This window comes from Brassica oleracea, chromosome C3, assembly GCF_000695525.1.
Source record: "Brassica oleracea var. oleracea cultivar TO1000 chromosome C3, BOL, whole genome shotgun sequence".
In the NCBI taxonomy this organism is placed as follows: Eukaryota; Viridiplantae; Streptophyta; class Magnoliopsida; order Brassicales; family Brassicaceae; genus Brassica; species Brassica oleracea.
The window spans coordinates 34,896,368-34,902,750 of record NC_027750.1 but is presented as its reverse complement, the minus strand read 5'-3'; positions in this window follow the sequence as shown (position 1 = coordinate 34,902,750).

The following is a 6,383-nucleotide window of genomic DNA, read 5'->3' as shown; positions in this document are numbered from 1 at the left end:
CTATGATGACTGAAATGTAAGTCGTCTAGGTTCTTTGAAATTTTTTTTGAAACCAAACAAAAATAGACGACTTAACTTTCAGTCGTCTCAGGTTACAGATTTCAAAGTCAATTGCAAAAATAACCTCTGCGTTGACCAGACGACTTCCAGGTAAGTTGTCTACAGCCAGACGACTTCCCAAGTAAGTCGTCTGACGAACAGATCTGGAAAAAAACTCGATGTCATACCTTAAATTGGTGAGATAAGTTCCTTAGCATGCATAAGGCTTCTCCAAGCACACAGAATCACAAACGAAAGTAACCCACCCAGAATCGTTAGCTTCTATGACTCTATGAACCATAAAAAATTTAGAATCAAAATCTTGGGTTTTTTTAGCTCATTGTGGAGAGAAAGTGAGAGATATGTTGTGTTTAGTTCACAAGAATGGAAAAAGAAGAAGGGTAAATCGATTTTGGGAGCATTAAGAGCTTCAAATTGGTTGTTCATGGTGGTTGTGGTATTGATGACAATGGCAATCTTGTAATTACTTGAAGATGATGAGGGTGAGAGAGTAAAAATGTCATTTTCGAAGAAAAAAAGAAAAAAAAAATTGATGGCATTTTCGTAAATTATATGAACTTGGGGTGAATAGGGCAAAACCAATTTTTTTTAAAAAAAGAGGTTAGTTTTGTGTTTGACTTTAAGTTATAGGTCAATTCTGCAAAAAGCCCATAATTATTTCCAGTTTATATTAACTATTTCAAAAGTTTACATTTTCAAAATTCTTATTTTTAAATATCACTTATATTTTACAATTTTTTTTGTTAATTAAATAAATGTTACTGTCATGTTTATCATTGATTTTAAGTATAAATTACTATTAAATAAAATTTTACAATTTTCTCTAGTGAGGAGTTAAAAAAAGAGAAACAAATATTAATTGGTTAAGATTAGAAAATATTTATTTTTTAGAAATCTCTTTTATTTAAGATTTTAGGAAAACAATAAGTTATTTTTACATAATGAAAGTTTTTATTAACACATTTACAATCTAATATTTGAAGTTAATTTTGGTTTATATTTTTTTAACATAAAATTATTAAAAAGTAAAGTTAGTTAATTATAATAAAAATAAGTTTATTTTATAATTAGTTTTTTCTTTTAGATTTTTATACAACTATTTTATTTTTAATAGAAAAAATTATGTTTAGTTATTTATATATTTTGTCTTATACTTACATACACATATTCATCATATTCACATATATTCATGTACGACAACAACATCAAAACTAAAAGTTATGTTAGTATCATAAGATGTAATATGGATAATAAAAAATTGGGTTGTATCAAGAAATTAAAAGAAAATATTCAGGTAATACTTTTCATGTAAATACTATTGTGTTTTGTAAAAATAATATGTGGAAGCTTAAACCTAAATATTGATGAGAAATATTTATAGCTATTTTTTGTCATAATTGTTTAACATACAATTATCTATTAAAAAGGAAAGTTAGTTACTTATGAGAAATAATAGTTCTTTTACAATTCTCTTTTAAATAGGCTTTTAAAAAAGTAATATATTTATTTAAAAGTTAGTTTTTTTCAAAAAAAAAAATAAGAGTACTCTTACAATTCTCATGATTGTTACTAAATTCGTTTTCTTCAATATCGCTAATATTTTTACATTTTTTCTTATTAATTAAATAATTGTTACTATAAGTTTATCAAGGAAAGTATTATTTTTACTTATACTAAAATAATAAGAGTACTATTACCATTCTCATTATTGTAACTAAATTCGTTTTTTTCAATATCACTAATATTTTTTAAATTTTTTCTTGTTAATTATTTATTAAAAAGGAAATTTTCTAGAAACAACTACTATTAAATAAGTTCTGAAATTAATTCTTACTATTAAATAATTTAAAAGATTTGTTTTTATTATCTTAGCATATATATATTTAATCATGAGAGATTTTAACACATGTCGATATATTAAAAGGAAAATCCCTATAATATAATTATTTGCTTCATATTTTAAAAAAGAAAAATTATTATTAAATAATATTTACAGTTACTTTTTACAAATCATTTTTTGTTTATTATCTAATTATATATTTTTTAATTAGAAAATAGTTTAACACATGTCACAATCTTAACTATATAATTTCCACGTGTCCGAATCGTGTTAATAAGATGTGAAATATTTGTACCTATTTTTTGTGATAATTTTTTAACATACAATTATCTATTAAAAAGAAAGTTAGTTAATTATAAGAAAATAATAAGCGCACTTTTACGATTTTCTTTTAATTAGGATTTTAAAAAAGTAATATTATTTATTTTAAAGTTAGTTTTTCTTCATGTTTTTAATTAAATAATTTATAATACTTGTAGGATTTTACAATTCATTTTTGTTTTAATATTTTTTTCTTAAAAGTTAATATTTATCTTTTATAATTCTCTATCTTTAGTATCTTGTAAAACAAACATTATAATAAAAAGAAAATAAAAAAAAAAATAATAATAATAATAATAATAATAATAATAATAAGACTATTACATAATATTTATAATTAAAAAATCGTTTTTATTATTTATGTATATATATATTTTTGACTATGAGATTGTTTAACACATATCACATTTTTAAATATATAACTGACATGTGTCACAATCACGTTAATTAGCAACATTAAAGAACCAAACTTTATATAATAAGATAATAATATTAAGACTATTAATTAGTATTTATAATTAATTTTGAAGAAAAATTGTTTTTATTATTTTAGTATATATATTTTTGATTATGAGATAGTTTAACATGTATCACATTTTTAAATATATAACTAACATGTGCCACAATCATGTCAATTAGCAATTTTGAAGAGCCAAACTCAATATAATCTTTTATAATTATATTTTCATTAAAAAATTTTAAAAAAGAAACTATATTAAATAAATTGTTTTTAAACCTATTTTTTTAGGATTTTGAAGAAAAGAAAATTTCTAAGAACATTACTACTAAATATTTTTTAAAAATTTTTTTACTATTAAATAATTTTTAAAAGTAGTTTTTTTTTCAAAATTCGTTTTTATTATCATATTATATATATTTTTTAATCATTATATATTAAACACATGTCACAATATTAGAAGGAAAATTGTTATCAAATAATATTTTACAATTATCTTTATTAGGATTTAAAAAAAAGAAGAAAAATGACTATTAAATAATATTTATAATTAATTTTTAATAAAATTTGTTTTTGTTAGTATCTTAGTATATATATTTTTAATTATGAGATATATTAACACATCACAATCTTAAAATATATAATTGTCATGTGTCTATAAGATTCAGAATTTAACAAGTAGTGGTTTTTATAAATCTTGAAAGAACTTCTCAGAGAACATACGAGTAGAGATTTTTTCTCAGTTTTTGAATTTTAAAAGTTTTCCAGAATATCTATCCACAGAGTCTCTTCTTCGTTTCACCGTCGATAGTTCTCCGCCTTTACATATCGGCGACTTCTCCAGGTAAATCGCTGGGTTTATCTTCTTCTTTGAAAATGCAGGCAGCATGTATACCTTTAGTACATCCCAAGAGGGTTTTTGTTACTAGAGTTCCTATTCTAACTCCAACCAGGGAGTAGGCTGTCCGGTAAGTAGCATTACTTTGGTCCCGGATACAATAATAAAACTGTACCATCTTTTGATTCATATCTCCTGAAAAGCTTGTTTGTATGTGTTGCAGGATTCACCGTATGATTCAAAAGCTTGCACAGTTTACTGATATAAAATGTGAAGATTATGGATACGAGGCCGGATTCTCGACCCTTTTGATTGGCAGAGAAGTTAGTAAGGGGAAAGAGCAACCCTAGTCGAGTATCCAATCGTGTTCCATGCGGAGGCTCCAACGGATTAATGTCGTTGTTGAGCTTCTTCACTCTCCGCTAGGATTTCTCAATGTAAGTGCTTACTTCTTCCCCAAGTTATGTTGTGTGATGCTAGCTAGTGATGCGAATCTTGATGATAATGATGATCTAATTTGGAAGATAGGTTTTAGTTGGCTTGTACTTGTATTATTGAAATAGCTAGGGACTTTGCTTTTCAAAATTTAATCTAAAACGCTTTTTTTTGTCAACCCTCTGTAACATTATCAATTTTTAAAGTTCAAAAGTTTTCTATATCACTTGTTTACAAAAAGACAAAAAAAAAGAATTCTATATTACTTTATTGATAATGAAAATTTATGTGTAATTTGTGAAAACAAATCAAAAACCTCCAGTCATTGATGGATTGTTGGAGATGTTATGTTTCATTTGTTAACACTTATGATCACTTAATTTTTTTTTTATCAATTTTGTAATAAAACATTTTTTCTTTCATATTTCAGTATTTTCAAATCAACGCTTCCCTTATTTTTACTTGATTTTTCTTTTTTTTTATGATTTTTTTGCGTATGTGTAATTTATGAAAACAAATCGAACATAACTTTCATGTTATTGGATTGATCGTTAGAGATGTTATGTTTCATTTGTTTTTACATTTCTGATCATTTTTATCAATTTCATAATATATGATTTTTCTTTTCGTATTTCAACGTTTTGTTTTTACTTGATTTTTTCTTTGATTTTTTTGGCTTATTCTTTGCATTAATATATGAAAAAAACTTTATAACTATCTTAAGAAAAGATTTTATATTACTTTATGGATTATGAAAATTTATGTGTAATTTGTGGAAACAAATTGAACTTAACATCCTGTCATTGATCGATCGTTAGAGATGTTATGTTTTATTTTATGACACTATGATCAATTAATTTTATTTATCAATTTCATAATAATTAGTTTTTCCATTTGTATTTCGACATTTTCTAAAAATCAACATTTTCTTGTTTTTAATTGATTTCTTTTTTATTCCTTTGTTTATTTTTTCATTATGATTTTAAAAACTTAAAAACTATTTTAGGAAGAGATTTTATATTACTATTGATAATTAACTTATAAACTATTTTAGGAAAATGTTTCATTTGCTTTTTGGCATTTATGATCACTTATTTTTTCTTTGTCAATTTCATTATAAATAGTTTTTCCTTTTGTATTTCAACGTTTTCTAAAAATCAAAGTTTTCTTGTTTTTACTTGATTTCTGTTTTTTATTCTTTTGCTTATTTGTTTTCATTATAATTTTTTTAAACTTGTAACCTATTTAGGAGATATTTTATGTTACTATTGATTGATCCTTGATGATGTTATATTTCACCTGTTTTGATACTTATGATCAGTTAAACTTTTTTTTATCAATTTTGTAATAAACAATTTTCCCTTTGGTATTTCAGCCTTTGTATAACAAATAAACACTTAGATTCTTCTTAGTCCCTTTATTTTCACTTAGCTTGTAACACAAGAGAAAGAATTCAGACAAACGCATGTTTAAGAAAAATACTTTTGGTCCCATTAACAAGTCTGAGACCCATTTTCAGATTTCAAAATCTATTTATATTCTTCATTGTGCAATAAGCCTTTAAGCTCCAGTCAAAATGATTGTCGAATAAATATAATCTCTGTTATTGGATTGTTCGTGTGAATCTTACATTTAGTAAGCATTTCGTCTGAATAATGTAGAACATTGCTTCAAACCTGGATAGCATCCACTTTGGATCACAAGCAGAAGTTTAGCAGCCAAACCAGCTTTAACTTAAAACATTTCCCATAAGCTATTTCGCAGACTGACCAAAGAATCGAAATAGCGTAGGCTGCATTTCTCAGAACCAACTGAGGCACCACTTCAAGCCTTCAATACTAAACATCAAGCTTCTGTTTCTTCCTCTCCTATCTTTGACCAGTCTCATCAATCCAATAAGTTCGACTAGAAACAAGTTCTGCTCTAAATCATTTCTCCTCACACTAACCTTCCAATCAATCTCGCCCATTAGATGTTGGTTTCGATGGAATCATCATTCAACATGTCTACCATCAACTGAACTCTTGCTGGTTGCATCAATTCAGCTTTTGACTTTTGTGAACTTTATTATCGATGGGGGAGTAGGGTGGCGTTCGGGTACCCGCTATTCGGGTTCGGATCGGGTATTTCGGATTTTCGGGTATTTCGGTATAGGGATATAGAATGATACGCCCTAAATCGGGAAGGATCACTTTAGCTGGGTGTTGGATATGATCCGAGAAGGCAAACGGCACTTTTGGAACTGAGATGGATTAAAAGGATCGTCAAGAGATGCGGAATGGCTCTTGATATACCCACGATCTAAGGCTACCCACCTAAGAACGAATGTAGTGTGTTGGCTAACCACCAAACGACACACAAAGATGATTGGCTGACCACCAAATCAACAAGCCGGTTCAAACCGATGAACTAGCTAAGAACTCTCTCTCTCA